This window comes from Saimiri boliviensis, chromosome 2 (genome assembly GCF_048565385.1).
Source record: "Saimiri boliviensis isolate mSaiBol1 chromosome 2, mSaiBol1.pri, whole genome shotgun sequence".
Taxonomy (NCBI): domain Eukaryota; kingdom Metazoa; phylum Chordata; class Mammalia; order Primates; family Cebidae; genus Saimiri; species Saimiri boliviensis.
In genome coordinates this window covers 105,319,867-105,338,494 of record NC_133450.1, presented here as the reverse complement: position 1 = coordinate 105,338,494, position 18,628 = coordinate 105,319,867, and the positions used below count along the sequence as shown (strand labels likewise).

The 18,628-nt window shown below is 40.1% G+C and overlaps 1 long non-coding RNA gene across 8 annotated transcripts in view; it reads left to right on the top strand.

Annotated features, from left to right (window-relative positions):
- The first annotated feature begins 675 nt into the window (after nucleotides 1-675).
- Nucleotides 676-18,628, top strand: part of LOC104651773 (uncharacterized) — a 229,964-nt gene continuing 212,011 nt past the window's right edge. Inside the window, exons 1-7 of one of the 8 annotated variants that reach the window (XR_012516346.1) lie at nucleotides 676-1,802; nucleotides 4,598-4,746; nucleotides 5,442-9,066; nucleotides 9,762-10,443; nucleotides 13,239-13,387; nucleotides 14,083-14,764; nucleotides 17,560-17,708. This is a non-coding gene — a long non-coding RNA (uncharacterized LOC104651773). Of the gene's footprint in view, nucleotides 1,803-2,864; nucleotides 4,747-5,441; nucleotides 9,067-9,761; nucleotides 10,444-13,238; nucleotides 13,388-14,082; nucleotides 14,765-17,559; nucleotides 17,709-18,403; nucleotides 18,504-18,628 lie in introns of those variants that run through there. The other 7 variants (XR_012516352.1, XR_012516345.1, XR_012516348.1 and 4 more) reach the window with 7 other exon arrangements.

Here is an 18,628-nt window from a genome sequence, read left to right as displayed (position 1 = left end):
CCAGTGCCCATGGTAGTTTACAAATGCCATGGCAGTTTACAAATGCCATGGCAACATCTGGAACTCAGCCCCTATGGTCTAAAGAGTGGAGGCCTGAATAATCCACCCCTTGGTTAGTATGTCATCAAGAAATATCCATTAAAACGGGCAACCAACAGCATTCCGGTTGCTCTGTATGTGGAGTAGTCATTCTTGTAATTCTTTACTTTCTTAATCAACTTGCCTTCACTTTGCACTGTGGACTCGCCCTGAACTATTTCTTGTGTGAAATCCAAGAAATCTCTCTTGGGATCTGGATCTGGACCTCTTTCCTGTAACATCTTGGTGACCACAATGGGACCATACTGCAGAAACCTTGACCCAAAGGCTAAAGTTGGGACCTGACCCAAAGAAAATAGACTACAGCACTGATTGGATGACTTCGGGTAAGTGGGGTGCATATACGCAGATAAATAATAGGATTGACTGAGAGGTCCAACTTAGGGGAGTTAGAGTCATTCCTAACACAGAGTGAGTTAGGCCCCTCTTAATAAAAGGCAAGCACGTTTGACCAACCTTGGGTTAGAGGCACAACTTAGAAAGGTTAGAGGCTCCTCTAAGCAAAGTCCCTATCGGCTAGGAACAAGTTTGGTACTATAGGATACTAACTGCTATTCTCTTTGGATTAATCTGCCTTGCACTCTGATGACAGGTGTGGGAGACAGGGTTAGGCATTACAGATGGTAAGACATGGGGAGCTTTTTTCTCCCTGAGAGCAGAAACTTGAGAGCTGATGGTACTCCTGGAAAAGATCCCTTTACTACTGACCAGCAGCCACCGAAATTTTTCATTGACAGCTGCAGGAAGTGTGTCTTTTCTCTGTCCTCCCTGAGCATTTCACCTTCCCAACCCTGCCACAGGCAATACTTGCCTTCTCTGCTTTTACTGTGCTATCTTTTCTGCTACTTAGGGCAATCATCTTGCCCAGAGACCACGTGTTGAAACTCCAAGTCAGAAGTTAGATTAAAGGTGATGGGGCCCATCTGGCGGCAAATGTAAGCCCCCTTGCCAGTTTGGTATCGGGTGCTAAGCAGAGTGGCTAAAAATCTGTGTTTTATCACATGTATTTTGCTCTGGGCAGAATGAAAAGAAATGATTTTTCTTTATGATGTGGCTTGGCACCCAAGGAGATAGGGTCACTCAGAGAAAGGGGACCCAGAAGCCTGCCATGCCGGCAAAGGGTAAGAATATTTTACCAGTCAGATTTCTGGCTTCCCTCTCTGTTTGCAAATGTTTGAATGATTGGGGGGGAAAAAATCAGTGTTTATCTCCTCTGTAAAGTTTTGGTTAATGTGAAAAAGAATTCTAAGGCTAGGATTAAACTAGTATTTTTTTGCTATAAATTTGTTTTTCTGTGTTGAGGGGTACTTTAAGATACAACACGGGCTTTTAAGTTAGAACACCTGTAAGTCCTCTTTTCAAAGCAACCCAGCAGCTGGTCAGTAACAAACTTGACTGCAGGTGCCTGAAATGAACAAAAAACTCGATGAAGTCTCCGCCTTGTTTTGTGTCCTTGGACGCCTGACTTTTTAACAGTGTGGCGGGACTTCTTTTACTCTCCACCCTCCAGGGAACAGGAATTTTAGGGTTCATGTTACAGTGAGCTCTAAAAATTATGTTAAACAGTTAAAAGCCTTTGCAAGTTCTAAGTTAACTGCTCTCGGCTTCCAGGAAAGGAAATGGAAACTGTCCTGTGCTGTAGCTCAGGAGCTCAGGTTTTTCACTTCAAAATGGCGGGCCGGGTTCAATTTTCCACCAAGAAAGTAAGTCTCTTCTGGTTTAGTATCTGTGTGACCTTGTTTATTCTCTTCTCCTCCGTGGCCTGTCTTAAATTTTCCTTTCTCTAAGCACTGGGAGGTTACCTTTGGTAAAGTTCAAAGCCAGAAATATCGGCCGTTTGGCCTAACAACTTCTAAAAGGACTTTTACTAAAAGTTAAAATCAGTTTAGTTGAAAGTGAATATTCGAGCTCTAACAGCTTGGACTCTTTGGGAAAACGGGAGGCACCAGATACCCCTTTCGGGGCCTTGTTCTTCCAAAGGCTGCATCCTAAAGCCAGGAATTCAATTAAGAAACTTAAAAATAGGCAAATAAAAAATCTTACAACTACTGTAGTAATCTTCTTTCTGTTTAGCCACATATGTGTTCTGTGTAATGTTTATTTAAAAGAGCTCTGATTGGCTTAAAAATAATTGCTTAAATATGAATGCAAAATAAAAACTGATGCCTTTTAGTTCCTATAACTTTAATATTTGGGAAATAAAAACATCTTTTAAAAGTATTTATAAAATAAAAACATTTAGTGTAAATTATGCAGGTCAGATATTAAGTTTGCTAAATGCTTTAAGGTGATAAATTGCTTCTTTAACTTTTAAAAATGGTTTAATTTACCTACCTTAAAGCCATTAGATTCTAGATACGGCCCGGGGACATAAGGAATTAGCCATCTCCTCAGCTATACAAAGAAAGATAGTAGAGAAAGAGATTTTATACAAGGAAGGATCTTGTATGGTCAATTCTTGTTTTAAAGTAAAATGACTGGTTGTTTAAAAGAAGGCATGTTTAGGGAAAGAATGTCTCAGTCATGTGAGTCATAAAATGATTTATTAAAGGTGATTTATGCAAGAAATGTACAATTCAAAGATTGTGAAGCCTGCTAAGTGCTTCATAAAATGCCACTATGACTCTTACGGTGCAACTTTGCCTGCTTTGCAGCTAGGTAAGGCCTAGGGACATGTGGAGTTAGCCCCACTCCCTATCTATGCTGCAGAGTCAGCTCTTACCTGCACTTTTTTTTTTTTTTTTTTTTTTTTTTGAGAAGGAGGAGTTTTGCTCTTGTTACCCAGGCTGGAGTGCAGTGGCGCGATCTGGGCTCCTGAGTAGCTGGGATTACAGGCACGCACCACCATGCCCAGCTAACTTTTTGTATTTTTAGTAGAGATGGGGTTTCACCATGACGACCAGGATGGTCTCGATCTCTTGACCTCGTGATCCACCGGCCTCGGCCTCCCAAAGTGCTGAGATTACAGGCTTGAGCCACCGCACCCCGCCTCTTATCTGCACTTTTGCCTGGTGTGGCCGAGACTAGGCTCCACAACTAGTACATACTTAAAAGGTCAAACTTACCAAGGTCTTTACCAAAATTAAAAGTTGCTAAGAGTTAACATGTAATTGAAACTACCAAACAATCAATTTTACATGCAAGGTGTATAAAGCAAAATTATTTCTGATGGAAGTTTATAAAAAGTCATAAAAATGTGGATTTTTTTTCTGCCTGAAGTATTAAAGAATCATTTTAAGGAAAATAACTAAAGGTTTAATCAGGTTGTGAAAGGTTTAAAAAATTAATTGTAGGAGATTCTGTGTGTGAACACATTGGCTAAAGTTAAAGGACATTATTCAGCTCTTCTGGAAAGTAAACATTGGAATAAAAGCACAATAGATTTTTCTAAAAGCACTAATCTGATCTTTCACAAAAAAAGGGTAAAGGGTTATAAAAGACATAAGGATCTACCTTATGGTTAAACAATAAAATTGGATAAATATGTGTAAGTTTTTATAAAAAATTGAATTTCATATTAATAGTACACTAATGTAAAGGTGAAATTAGGTTTATTTGATATAAAAATCACACAGGAAATATCAAATGTTAAATGTGAATGTGTTTTGCTTTCTTTGGACTGTATTTGAATAAATGTGTTACTGGTATATGTTCCAAAGTTATGGGAAACTCCTATAATTCTAATATAACTTAGTGTATGTGGTTAATAACTATAGCATAAATAATAATAATTTTGTAGCATAAAACAAAATTAGAGTTGCATCTTCACTGGGTACCTCAGTGCTGCCTGACTCTGCTGGGCTTTCAAATACAACTTGGTCTCCTCCACTCTCTTCTCTGATCTGCATAGTCATTCATTCTCCTGTTCTGCAACATGGCACAGTTTCCACATGGGATGCTGCTTACACTCCAAGGCAGCATAAAAGGATGGGAGGAATACCCTTTACTTCTTTCTGGCTTCAGTTTAAATGAGGAGTCCCACCGTAGTGTCAGAAACATGTGATCCAGAGCAACTCTGTCTTAAATAGAAGCTGGATAAAATGATGCTGAAACTTACTGGGCCAAATTCCCAGATGGGTGAGGCATTTTAAGTCACAGGATGAGATACGAAGTCAGCACAAAATACAGGTTATAAAGACCTTGCTGAGAAAGCAGGTTGCAGTAAAGGAGCCAGCCAAAACCCACCAAAACCAAAATGGCAATGAGAGTGACTTCTGGTCGTCGTCACTGCTACACTCCCACCAGTGCCCATGGTAGTTTACAAATGCCATGGCAACATCTGGAACTCAGCCCCTATGGTCTAAAAAGTGGAGGCCTGAATAATCCACCCCTTGGTTAGTATGTCGTCAAGAAATAACCATTAAAATGGGCAACCAACAGCACTCGGGTTGCTTTGTCTATGGAGTAGCCATTCTTGTAATTCTTTACTTTCTTAATCAACTTGCTTTCACTTTGCACTGTGGACTCGCCCTGAACTATTTCTTGTGTGAAATCCAAGAATCCTCTCTTGGGGTCTGCATCAGGACCTCTTTCCTGTAACGTCTTGGTGACCACAATGGGACCATACTGCAGAAACCTTGACCTAAAGGCTAACGTTGGGACCTGACCCAAAGAAAATAGACTACAGCACTGATTGGATGACTTTGGGTAAGTGGGGTGCATATTCGCAGATAAATAATAGGATTGACTGAGAGGTCCAACTTAGGGGAGTTAGAGTCATTCCTAACACAGAGTGAGTTAGGCCCCTCTTAATAAAAGGCAAGCACGCTTGATCAACCTTGGGTTAGAGGCACAACTTAGAAAGGTTAGAGGCTCCTCTAAGCAAAGTCCCTATCGGCTAGGAACAAGTTTGGTACTATAGGATACTAATTGCTATTCTCTTTGGATTAATCTGCCTTGCACTCTGATGACAGGTGTGGGAGACAGGGTTAGGCATTACAGATGGTAAGACATGGGGAGCTTTTTTCTCCCTGAGAGCAGAAACTTGAGAGCTGATGGTACTCCTGGAAAAGATCCCTTTACTACTGACCAGCAGCCACCGAAATTTTTCATTGACAGCTGCAGGAAGTGTGTCTTTTCTCTGTCCTCCCTGAGCATTTCACCTTCCCAACCCTGCCACAGGCAATACTTGCCTTCTCTGCTTTTACTGTGCTATCTTTTCTGCTACTTAGGGCAATCATCTTGCCCAGAGACCACGTGTTGAAACTCCAAGTCAGAAGTTAGATTAAAGGTGATGGGGCCCATCTGGCGGCAAATGTAAGCCCCCTTGCCAGTTTGGTATCGGGTGCTAAGCAGAGTGGCTAAAAATCTGTGTTTTATCACATGTATTTTGCTCTGGGCAGAATGAAAAGAAATGATTTTTCTTTATGATGTGGCTTGGCACCCAAGGAGATAGGGTCACTCAGAGAAAGGGGACCCAGAAGCCTGCCATGCCGGCAAAGGGTAAGAATATTTTACCAGTCAGATTTCTGGCTTCCCTCTCTGTTTGCAAATGTTTGAATGATTGGGGGGGAAAAAATCAGTGTTTATCTCCTCTGTAAAGTTTTGGTTAATGTGAAAAAGAATTCTAAGGCTAGGATTAAACTAGTATTTTTTTGCTATAAATTTGTTTTTCTGTGTTGAGGGGTACTTTAAGATACAACACGGGCTTTTAAGTTAGAACACCTGTAAGTCCTCTTTTCAAAGCAACCCAGCAGCTGGTCAGTAACAAACTTGACTGCAGGTGCCTGAAATGAACAAAAAACTCGATGAAGTCTCCGCCTTGTTTTGTGTCCTTGGACGCCTGACTTTTTAACAGTGTGGCGGGACTTCTTTTACTCTCCACCCTCCAGGGAACAGGAATTTTAGGGTTCATGTTACAGTGAGCTCTAAAAATTATGTTAAACAGTTAAAAGCCTTTGCAAGTTCTAAGTTAACTGCTCTCGGCTTCCAGGAAAGGAAATGGAAACTGTCCTGTGCTGTAGCTCAGGAGCTCAGGTTTTTCACTTCAAAATGGCGGGCCGGGTTCAATTTTCCACCAAGAAAGTAAGTCTCTTCTGGTTTAGTATCTGTGTGACCTTGTTTATTCTCTTCTCCTCCGTGGCCTGTCTTAAATTTTCCTTTCTCTAAGCACTGGGAGGTTACCTTTGGTAAAGTTCAAAGCCAGAAATATCGGCCGTTTGGCCTAACAACTTCTAAAAGGACTTTTACTAAAAGTTAAAATCAGTTTAGTTGAAAGTGAATATTCGAGCTCTAACAGCTTGGACTCTTTGGGAAAACGGGAGGCACCAGATACCCCTTTCGGGGCCTTGTTCTTCCAAAGGCTGCATCCTAAAGCCAGGAATTCAATTAAGAAACTTAAAAATAGGCAAATAAAAAATCTTACAACTACTGTAGTAATCTTCTTTCTGTTTAGCCACATATGTGTTCTGTGTAATGTTTATTTAAAAGAGCTCTGATTGGCTTAAAAATAATTGCTTAAATATGAATGCAAAATAAAAACTGATGCCTTTTAGTTCCTATAACTTTAATATTTGGGAAATAAAAACATCTTTTAAAAGTATTTATAAAATAAAAACATTTAGTGTAAATTATGCAGGTCAGATATTAAGTTTGCTAAATGCTTTAAGGTGATAAATTGCTTCTTTAACTTTTAAAAATGGTTTAATTTACCTACCTTAAAGCCATTAGATTCTAGATACGGCCCGGGGACATAAGGAATTAGCCATCTCCTCAGCTATACAAAGAAAGATAGTAGAGAAAGAGATTTTATACAAGGAAGGATCTTGTATGGTCAATTCTTGTTTTAAAGTAAAATGACTGGTTGTTTAAAAGAAGGCATGTTTAGGGAAAGAATGTCTCAGTCATGTGAGTCATAAAATGATTTATTAAAGGTGATTTATGCAAGAAATGTACAATTCAAAGATTGTGAAGCCTGCTAAGTGCTTCATAAAATGCCACTATGACTCTTACGGTGCAACTTTGCCTGCTTTGCAGCTAGGTAAGGCCTAGGGACATGTGGAGTTAGCCCCACTCCCTATCTATGCTGCAGAGTCAGCTCTTACCTGCACTTTTTTTTTTTTTTTTTTTTTTTTTGAGAAGGAGGAGTTTTGCTCTTGTTACCCAGGCTGGAGTGCAGTGGCGCGATCTGGGCTCCTGAGTAGCTGGGATTACAGGCACGCACCACCATGCCCAGCTAACTTTTTGTATTTTTAGTAGAGATGGGGTTTCACCATGACGACCAGGATGGTCTCGATCTCTTGACCTCGTGATCCACCGGCCTCGGCCTCCCAAAGTGCTGAGATTACAGGCTTGAGCCACCGCACCCCGCCTCTTATCTGCACTTTTGCCTGGTGTGGCCGAGACTAGGCTCCACAACTAGTACATACTTAAAAGGTCAAACTTACCAAGGTCTTTACCAAAATTAAAAGTTGCTAAGAGTTAACATGTAATTGAAACTACCAAACAATCAATTTTACATGCAAGGTGTATAAAGCAAAATTATTTCTGATGGAAGTTTATAAAAAGTCATAAAAATGTGGATTTTTTTTCTGCCTGAAGTATTAAAGAATCATTTTAAGGAAAATAACTAAAGGTTTAATCAGGTTGTGAAAGGTTTAAAAAATTAATTGTAGGAGATTCTGTGTGTGAACACATTGGCTAAAGTTAAAGGACATTATTCAGCTCTTCTGGAAAGTAAACATTGGAATAAAAGCACAATAGATTTTTCTAAAAGCACTAATCTGATCTTTCACAAAAAAAGGGTAAAGGGTTATAAAAGACATAAGGATCTACCTTATGGTTAAACAATAAAATTGGATAAATATGTGTAAGTTTTTATAAAAAATTGAATTTCATATTAATAGTACACTAATGTAAAGGTGAAATTAGGTTTATTTGATATAAAAATCACACAGGAAATATCAAATGTTAAATGTGAATGTGTTTTGCTTTCTTTGGACTGTATTTGAATAAATGTGTTACTGGTATATGTTCCAAAGTTATGGGAAACTCCTATAATTCTAATATAACTTAGTGTATGTGGTTAATAACTATAGCATAAATAATAATAATTTTGTAGCATAAAACAAAATTAGAGTTGCATCTTCACTGGGTACCTCAGTGCTGCCTGACTCTGCTGGGCTTTCAAATACAACTTGGTCTCCTCCACTCTCTTCTCTGATCTGCATAGTCATTCATTCTCCTGTTCTGCAACATGGCACAGTTTCCACATGGGATGCTGCTTACACTCCAAGGCAGCATAAAAGGATGGGAGGAATACCCTTTACTTCTTTCTGGCTTCAGTTTAAATGAGGAGTCCCACCGTAGTGTCAGAAACATGTGATCCAGAGCAACTCTGTCTTAAATAGAAGCTGGATAAAATGATGCTGAAACTTACTGGGCCAAATTCCCAGATGGGTGAGGCATTTTAAGTCACAGGATGAGATACGAAGTCAGCACAAAATACAGGTTATAAAGACCTTGCTGAGAAAGCAGGTTGCAGTAAAGGAGCCAGCCAAAACCCACCAAAACCAAAATGGCAATGAGAGTGACTTCTGGTCGTCGTCACTGCTACACTCCCACCAGTGCCCATGGTAGTTTACAAATGCCATGGCAACATCTGGAACTCAGCCCCTATGGTCTAAAAAGTGGAGGCCTGAATAATCCACCCCTTGGTTAGTATGTCGTCAAGAAATAACCATTAAAATGGGCAACCAACAGCACTCGGGTTGCTTTGTCTATGGAGTAGCCATTCTTGTAATTCTTTACTTTCTTAATCAACTTGCTTTCACTTTGCACTGTGGACTCGCCCTGAACTATTTCTTGTGTGAAATCCAAGAATCCTCTCTTGGGGTCTGCATCAGGACCTCTTTCCTGTAACGTCTTGGTGACCACAATGGGACCATACTGCAGAAACCTTGACCTAAAGGCTAACGTTGGGACCTGACCCAAAGAAAATAGACTACAGCACTGATTGGATGACTTTGGGTAAGTGGGGTGCATATTCGCAGATAAATAATAGGATTGACTGAGAGGTCCAACTTAGGGGAGTTAGAGTCATTCCTAACACAGAGTGAGTTAGGCCCCTCTTAATAAAAGGCAAGCACGCTTGATCAACCTTGGGTTAGAGGCACAACTTAGAAAGGTTAGAGGCTCCTCTAAGCAAAGTCCCTATCGGCTAGGAACAAGTTTGGTACTATAGGATACTAATTGCTATTCTCTTTGGATTAATCTGCCTTGCACTCTGATGACAGGTGTGGGAGACAGGGTTAGGCATTACAGATGGTAAGACATGGGGAGCTTTTTTCTCCCTGAGAGCAGAAACTTGAGAGCTGATGGTACTCCTGGAAAAGATCCCTTTACTACTGACCAGCAGCCACCGAAATTTTTCATTGACAGCTGCAGGAAGTGTGTCTTTTCTCTGTCCTCCCTGAGCATTTCACCTTCCCAACCCTGCCACAGGCAATACTTGCCTTCTCTGCTTTTACTGTGCTATCTTTTCTGCTACTTAGGGCAATCATCTTGCCCAGAGACCACGTGTTGAAACTCCAAGTCAGAAGTTAGATTAAAGGTGATGGGGCCCATCTGGCGGCAAATGTAAGCCCCCTTGCCAGTTTGGTATCGGGTGCTAAGCAGAGTGGCTAAAAATCTGTGTTTTATCACATGTATTTTGCTCTGGGCAGAATGAAAAGAAATGATTTTTCTTTATGATGTGGCTTGGCACCCAAGGAGATAGGGTCACTCAGAGAAAGGGGACCCAGAAGCCTGCCATGCCGGCAAAGGGTAAGAATATTTTACCAGTCAGATTTCTGGCTTCCCTCTCTGTTTGCAAATGTTTGAATGATTGGGGGGGAAAAAATCAGTGTTTATCTCCTCTGTAAAGTTTTGGTTAATGTGAAAAAGAATTCTAAGGCTAGGATTAAACTAGTATTTTTTTGCTATAAATTTGTTTTTCTGTGTTGAGGGGTACTTTAAGATACAACACGGGCTTTTAAGTTAGAACACCTGTAAGTCCTCTTTTCAAAGCAACCCAGCAGCTGGTCAGTAACAAACTTGACTGCAGGTGCCTGAAATGAACAAAAAACTCGATGAAGTCTCCGCCTTGTTTTGTGTCCTTGGACGCCTGACTTTTTAACAGTGTGGCGGGACTTCTTTTACTCTCCACCCTCCAGGGAACAGGAATTTTAGGGTTCATGTTACAGTGAGCTCTAAAAATTATGTTAAACAGTTAAAAGCCTTTGCAAGTTCTAAGTTAACTGCTCTCGGCTTCCAGGAAAGGAAATGGAAACTGTCCTGTGCTGTAGCTCAGGAGCTCAGGTTTTTCACTTCAAAATGGCGGGCCGGGTTCAATTTTCCACCAAGAAAGTAAGTCTCTTCTGGTTTAGTATCTGTGTGACCTTGTTTATTCTCTTCTCCTCCGTGGCCTGTCTTAAATTTTCCTTTCTCTAAGCACTGGGAGGTTACCTTTGGTAAAGTTCAAAGCCAGAAATATCGGCCGTTTGGCCTAACAACTTCTAAAAGGACTTTTACTAAAAGTTAAAATCAGTTTAGTTGAAAGTGAATATTCGAGCTCTAACAGCTTGGACTCTTTGGGAAAACGGGAGGCACCAGATACCCCTTTCGGGGCCTTGTTCTTCCAAAGGCTGCATCCTAAAGCCAGGAATTCAATTAAGAAACTTAAAAATAGGCAAATAAAAAATCTTACAACTACTGTAGTAATCTTCTTTCTGTTTAGCCACATATGTGTTCTGTGTAATGTTTATTTAAAAGAGCTCTGATTGGCTTAAAAATAATTGCTTAAATATGAATGCAAAATAAAAACTGATGCCTTTTAGTTCCTATAACTTTAATATTTGGGAAATAAAAACATCTTTTAAAAGTATTTATAAAATAAAAACATTTAGTGTAAATTATGCAGGTCAGATATTAAGTTTGCTAAATGCTTTAAGGTGATAAATTGCTTCTTTAACTTTTAAAAATGGTTTAATTTACCTACCTTAAAGCCATTAGATTCTAGATACGGCCCGGGGACATAAGGAATTAGCCATCTCCTCAGCTATACAAAGAAAGATAGTAGAGAAAGAGATTTTATACAAGGAAGGATCTTGTATGGTCAATTCTTGTTTTAAAGTAAAATGACTGGTTGTTTAAAAGAAGGCATGTTTAGGGAAAGAATGTCTCAGTCATGTGAGTCATAAAATGATTTATTAAAGGTGATTTATGCAAGAAATGTACAATTCAAAGATTGTGAAGCCTGCTAAGTGCTTCATAAAATGCCACTATGACTCTTACGGTGCAACTTTGCCTGCTTTGCAGCTAGGTAAGGCCTAGGGACATGTGGAGTTAGCCCCACTCCCTATCTATGCTGCAGAGTCAGCTCTTACCTGCACTTTTTTTTTTTTTTTTTTTTTTTTTTGAGAAGGAGGAGTTTTGCTCTTGTTACCCAGGCTGGAGTGCAGTGGCGCGATCTGGGCTCCTGAGTAGCTGGGATTACAGGCACGCACCACCATGCCCAGCTAACTTTTTGTATTTTTAGTAGAGATGGGGTTTCACCATGACGACCAGGATGGTCTCGATCTCTTGACCTCGTGATCCACCGGCCTCGGCCTCCCAAAGTGCTGAGATTACAGGCTTGAGCCACCGCACCCCGCCTCTTATCTGCACTTTTGCCTGGTGTGGCCGAGACTAGGCTCCACAACTAGTACATACTTAAAAGGTCAAACTTACCAAGGTCTTTACCAAAATTAAAAGTTGCTAAGAGTTAACATGTAATTGAAACTACCAAACAATCAATTTTACATGCAAGGTGTATAAAGCAAAATTATTTCTGATGGAAGTTTATAAAAAGTCATAAAAATGTGGATTTTTTTTCTGCCTGAAGTATTAAAGAATCATTTTAAGGAAAATAACTAAAGGTTTAATCAGGTTGTGAAAGGTTTAAAAAATTAATTGTAGGAGATTCTGTGTGTGAACACATTGGCTAAAGTTAAAGGACATTATTCAGCTCTTCTGGAAAGTAAACATTGGAATAAAAGCACAATAGATTTTTCTAAAAGCACTAATCTGATCTTTCACAAAAAAAGGGTAAAGGGTTATAAAAGACATAAGGATCTACCTTATGGTTAAACAATAAAATTGGATAAATATGTGTAAGTTTTTATAAAAAATTGAATTTCATATTAATAGTACACTAATGTAAAGGTGAAATTAGGTTTATTTGATATAAAAATCACACAGGAAATATCAAATGTTAAATGTGAATGTGTTTTGCTTTCTTTGGACTGTATTTGAATAAATGTGTTACTGGTATATGTTCCAAAGTTATGGGAAACTCCTATAATTCTAATATAACTTAGTGTATGTGGTTAATAACTATAGCATAAATAATAATAATTTTGTAGCATAAAACAAAATTAGAGTTGCATCTTCACTGGGTACCTCAGTGCTGCCTGACTCTGCTGGGCTTTCAAATACAACTTGGTCTCCTCCACTCTCTTCTCTGATCTGCATAGTCATTCATTCTCCTGTTCTGCAACATGGCACAGTTTCCACATGGGATGCTGCTTACACTCCAAGGCAGCATAAAAGGATGGGAGGAATACCCTTTACTTCTTTCTGGCTTCAGTTTAAATGAGGAGTCCCACCGTAGTGTCAGAAACATGTGATCCAGAGCAACTCTGTCTTAAATAGAAGCTGGATAAAATGATGCTGAAACTTACTGGGCCAAATTCCCAGATGGGTGAGGCATTTTAAGTCACAGGATGAGATACGAAGTCAGCACAAAATACAGGTTATAAAGACCTTGCTGAGAAAGCAGGTTGCAGTAAAGGAGCCAGCCAAAACCCACCAAAACCAAAATGGCAATGAGAGTGACTTCTGGTCGTCGTCACTGCTACACTCCCACCAGTGCCCATGGTAGTTTACAAATGCCATGGCAACATCTGGAACTCAGCCCCTATGGTCTAAAAAGTGGAGGCCTGAATAATCCACCCCTTGGTTAGTATGTCGTCAAGAAATAACCATTAAAATGGGCAACCAACAGCACTCGGGTTGCTTTGTCTATGGAGTAGCCATTCTTGTAATTCTTTACTTTCTTAATCAACTTGCTTTCACTTTGCACTGTGGACTCGCCCTGAACTATTTCTTGTGTGAAATCCAAGAATCCTCTCTTGGGGTCTGCATCAGGACCTCTTTCCTGTAACGTCTTGGTGACCACAATGGGACCATACTGCAGAAACCTTGACCTAAAGGCTAACGTTGGGACCTGACCCAAAGAAAATAGACTACAGCACTGATTGGATGACTTTGGGTAAGTGGGGTGCATATTCGCAGATAAATAATAGGATTGACTGAGAGGTCCAACTTAGGGGAGTTAGAGTCATTCCTAACACAGAGTGAGTTAGGCCCCTCTTAATAAAAGGCAAGCACGCTTGATCAACCTTGGGTTAGAGGCACAACTTAGAAAGGTTAGAGGCTCCTCTAAGCAAAGTCCCTATCGGCTAGGAACAAGTTTGGTACTATAGGATACTAATTGCTATTCTCTTTGGATTAATCTGCCTTGCACTCTGATGACAGGTGTGGGAGACAGGGTTAGGCATTACAGATGGTAAGACATGGGGAGCTTTTTTCTCCCTGAGAGCAGAAACTTGAGAGCTGATGGTACTCCTGGAAAAGATCCCTTTACTACTGACCAGCAGCCACCGAAATTTTTCATTGACAGCTGCAGGAAGTGTGTCTTTTCTCTGTCCTCCCTGAGCATTTCACCTTCCCAACCCTGCCACAGGCAATACTTGCCTTCTCTGCTTTTACTGTGCTATCTTTTCTGCTACTTAGGGCAATCATCTTGCCCAGAGACCACGTGTTGAAACTCCAAGTCAGAAGTTAGATTAAAGGTGATGGGGCCCATCTGGCGGCAAATGTAAGCCCCCTTGCCAGTTTGGTATCGGGTGCTAAGCAGAGTGGCTAAAAATCTGTGTTTTATCACATGTATTTTGCTCTGGGCAGAATGAAAAGAAATGATTTTTCTTTATGATGTGGCTTGGCACCCAAGGAGATAGGGTCACTCAGAGAAAGGGGACCCAGAAGCCTGCCATGCCGGCAAAGGGTAAGAATATTTTACCAGTCAGATTTCTGGCTTCCCTCTCTGTTTGCAAATGTTTGAATGATTGGGGGGGAAAAAATCAGTGTTTATCTCCTCTGTAAAGTTTTGGTTAATGTGAAAAAGAATTCTAAGGCTAGGATTAAACTAGTATTTTTTTGCTATAAATTTGTTTTTCTGTGTTGAGGGGTACTTTAAGATACAACACGGGCTTTTAAGTTAGAACACCTGTAAGTCCTCTTTTCAAAGCAACCCAGCAGCTGGTCAGTAACAAACTTGACTGCAGGTGCCTGAAATGAACAAAAAACTCGATGAAGTCTCCGCCTTGTTTTGTGTCCTTGGACGCCTGACTTTTTAACAGTGTGGCGGGACTTCTTTTACTCTCCACCCTCCAGGGAACAGGAATTTTAGGGTTCATGTTACAGTGAGCTCTAAAAATTATGTTAAACAGTTAAAAGCCTTTGCAAGTTCTAAGTTAACTGCTCTCGGCTTCCAGGAAAGGAAATGGAAACTGTCCTGTGCTGTAGCTCAGGAGCTCAGGTTTTTCACTTCAAAATGGCGGGCCGGGTTCAATTTTCCACCAAGAAAGTAAGTCTCTTCTGGTTTAGTATCTGTGTGACCTTGTTTATTCTCTTCTCCTCCGTGGCCTGTCTTAAATTTTCCTTTCTCTAAGCACTGGGAGGTTACCTTTGGTAAAGTTCAAAGCCAGAAATATCGGCCGTTTGGCCTAACAACTTCTAAAAGGACTTTTACTAAAAGTTAAAATCAGTTTAGTTGAAAGTGAATATTCGAGCTCTAACAGCTTGGACTCTTTGGGAAAACGGGAGGCACCAGATACCCCTTTCGGGGCCTTGTTCTTCCAAAGGCTGCATCCTAAAGCCAGGAATTCAATTAAGAAACTTAAAAATAGGCAAATAAAAAATCTTACAACTACTGTAGTAATCTTCTTTCTGTTTAGCCACATATGTGTTCTGTGTAATGTTTATTTAAAAGAGCTCTGATTGGCTTAAAAATAATTGCTTAAATATGAATGCAAAATAAAAACTGATGCCTTTTAGTTCCTATAACTTTAATATTTGGGAAATAAAAACATCTTTTAAAAGTATTTATAAAATAAAAACATTTAGTGTAAATTATGCAGGTCAGATATTAAGTTTGCTAAATGCTTTAAGGTGATAAATTGCTTCTTTAACTTTTAAAAATGGTTTAATTTACCTACCTTAAAGCCATTAGATTCTAGATACGGCCCGGGGACATAAGGAATTAGCCATCTCCTCAGCTATACAAAGAAAGATAGTAGAGAAAGAGATTTTATACAAGGAAGGATCTTGTATGGTCAATTCTTGTTTTAAAGTAAAATGACTGGTTGTTTAAAAGAAGGCATGTTTAGGGAAAGAATGTCTCAGTCATGTGAGTCATAAAATGATTTATTAAAGGTGATTTATGCAAGAAATGTACAATTCAAAGATTGTGAAGCCTGCTAAGTGCTTCATAAAATGCCACTATGACTCTTACGGTGCAACTTTGCCTGCTTTGCAGCTAGGTAAGGCCTAGGGACATGTGGAGTTAGCCCCACTCCCTATCTATGCTGCAGAGTCAGCTCTTACCTGCACTTTTTTTTTTTTTTTTTTTTTTTTTTGAGAAGGAGGAGTTTTGCTCTTGTTACCCAGGCTGGAGTGCAGTGGCGCGATCTGGGCTCCTGAGTAGCTGGGATTACAGGCACGCACCACCATGCCCAGCTAACTTTTTGTATTTTTAGTAGAGATGGGGTTTCACCATGACGACCAGGATGGTCTCGATCTCTTGACCTCGTGATCCACCGGCCTCGGCCTCCCAAAGTGCTGAGATTACAGGCTTGAGCCACCGCACCCCGCCTCTTATCTGCACTTTTGCCTGGTGTGGCCGAGACTAGGCTCCACAACTAGTACATACTTAAAAGGTCAAACTTACCAAGGTCTTTACCAAAATTAAAAGTTGCTAAGAGTTAACATGTAATTGAAACTACCAAACAATCAATTTTACATGCAAGGTGTATAAAGCAAAATTATTTCTGATGGAAGTTTATAAAAAGTCATAAAAATGTGGATTTTTTTTCTGCCTGAAGTATTAAAGAATCATTTTAAGGAAAATAACTAAAGGTTTAATCAGGTTGTGAAAGGTTTAAAAAATTAATTGTAGGAGATTCTGTGTGTGAACACATTGGCTAAAGTTAAAGGACATTATTCAGCTCTTCTGGAAAGTAAACATTGGAATAAAAGCACAATAGATTTTTCTAAAAGCACTAATCTGATCTTTCACAAAAAAAGGGTAAAGGGTTATAAAAGACATAAGGATCTACCTTATGGTTAAACAATAAAATTGGATAAATATGTGTAAGTTTTTATAAAAAATTGAATTTCATATTAATAGTACACTAATGTAAAGGTGAAATTAGGTTTATTTGATATAAAAATCACACAGGAAATATCAAATGTTAAATGTGAATGTGTTTTGCTTTCTTTGGACTGTATTTGAATAAATGTGTTACTGGTATATGTTCCAAAGTTATGGGAAACTCCTATAATTCTAATATAACTTAGTGTATGTGGTTAATAACTATAGCATAAATAATAATAATTTTGTAGCATAAAACAAAATTAGAGTTGCATCTTCACTGGGTACCTCAGTGCTGCCTGACTCTGCTGGGCTTTCAAATACAACTTGGTCTCCTCCACTCTCTTCTCTGATCTGCATAGTCATTCATTCTCCTGTTCTGCAACATGGCACAGTTTCCACATGGGATGCTGCTTACACTCCAAGGCAGCATAAAAGGATGGGAGGAATACCCTTTACTTCTTTCTGGCTTCAGTTTAAATGAGGAGTCCCACCGTAGTGTCAGAAACATGTGATCCAGAGCAACTCTGTCTTAAATAGAAGCTGGATAAAATGATGCTGAAACTTACTGGGCCAAATTCCCAGATGGGTGAGGCATTTTAAGTCACAGGATGAGATACGAAGTCAGCACAAAATACAGGTTATAAAGACCTTGCTGAGAAAGCAGGTTGCAGTAAAGGAGCCAGCCAAAACCCACCAAAACCAAAATGGCAATGAGAGTGACTTCTGGTCGTCGTCACTGCTACACTCCCACCAGTGCCCATGGTAGTTTACAAATGCCATGGCAACATCTGGAACTCAGCCCCTATGGTCTAAAAAGTGGAGGCCTGAATAATCCACCCCTTGGTTAGTATGTCGTCAAGAAATAACCATTAAAATGGGCAACCAACAGCACTCGGGTTGCTTTGTCTATGGAGTAGCCATTCTTGTAATTCTTTACTTTCTTAATCAACTTGCTTTCACTTTGCACTGTGGACTCGCCCTGAACTATTTCTTGTGTGAAATCCAAGAATCCTCTCTTGGGGTCTGCATCAGGACCTCTTTCCTGTAACGTCTTGGTGACCACAATGGGACCATACTGCAGAAACCTTGACCTAAAGGCTAACGTTGGGACCTGACCCAAAGAAAATAGACTACAGCACTGATTGGATGACTTTGGGTAAGTGGGGTGCATATTCGCAGATAAATAATAGGATTGACTGAGAGGTCCAACTTAGGGGAGTTAGAGTCATTCCTAACACAGAGTGAGTTAGGCCCCTCTTAATAAAAGGCAAGCACGCTTGATCAACCTTGGGTTAGAGGCACAACTTAGAAAGGTTAGAGGCTCCTCTAAGCAAAGTCCCTATCGGCTAGGAACAAGTTTGGTACTATAGGATACTAATTGCTATTCTCTTTGGATTAATCTGCCTTGCACTCTGATGACAGGTGTGGGAGACAGGGTTAGGCATTACAGATGGTAAGACATGGGGAGCTTTTTTCTCCCTGAGAGCAGAAACTTGAGAGCTGATGGTACTCCTGGAAAAGATCCCTTTACTACTGACCAGCAGCCACCGAAATTTTTCATTGACAGCTGCAGGAAGTGTGTCTTTTCTCTGTCCTCCCTGAGCATTTCACCTTCCCAACCCTGCCACAGGCAATACTTGCCTTCTCTGCTTTTACTGTGCTATCTTTTCTGCTACTTAGGGCAATCATCTTGCCCAGAGACCACGTGTTGAAACTCCAAGTCAGAAGTTAGATTAAAGGTGATGGGGCCCATCTGGCGGCAAATGTAAGCCCCCTTGCCAGTTTGGTATCGGGTGCTAAGCAGAGTGGCTAAAAATCTGTGTTTTATCACATGTATTTTGCTCTGGGCAGAATGAAAAGAAATGATTTTTCTTTATGATGTGGCTTGGCACCCAAGGAGATAGGGTCACTCAGAGAAAGGGGACCCAGAAGCCTGCCATGCCGGCAAAGGGTAAGAATATTTTACCAGTCAGATTTCTGGCTTCCCTCTCTGTTTGCAAATGTGTGAATGATTGGTGGTGGGGCGGGGCGGGCAGAAATCAGTGTTTATCTCCTCTGTAAAGTTTTGGAGGGGGG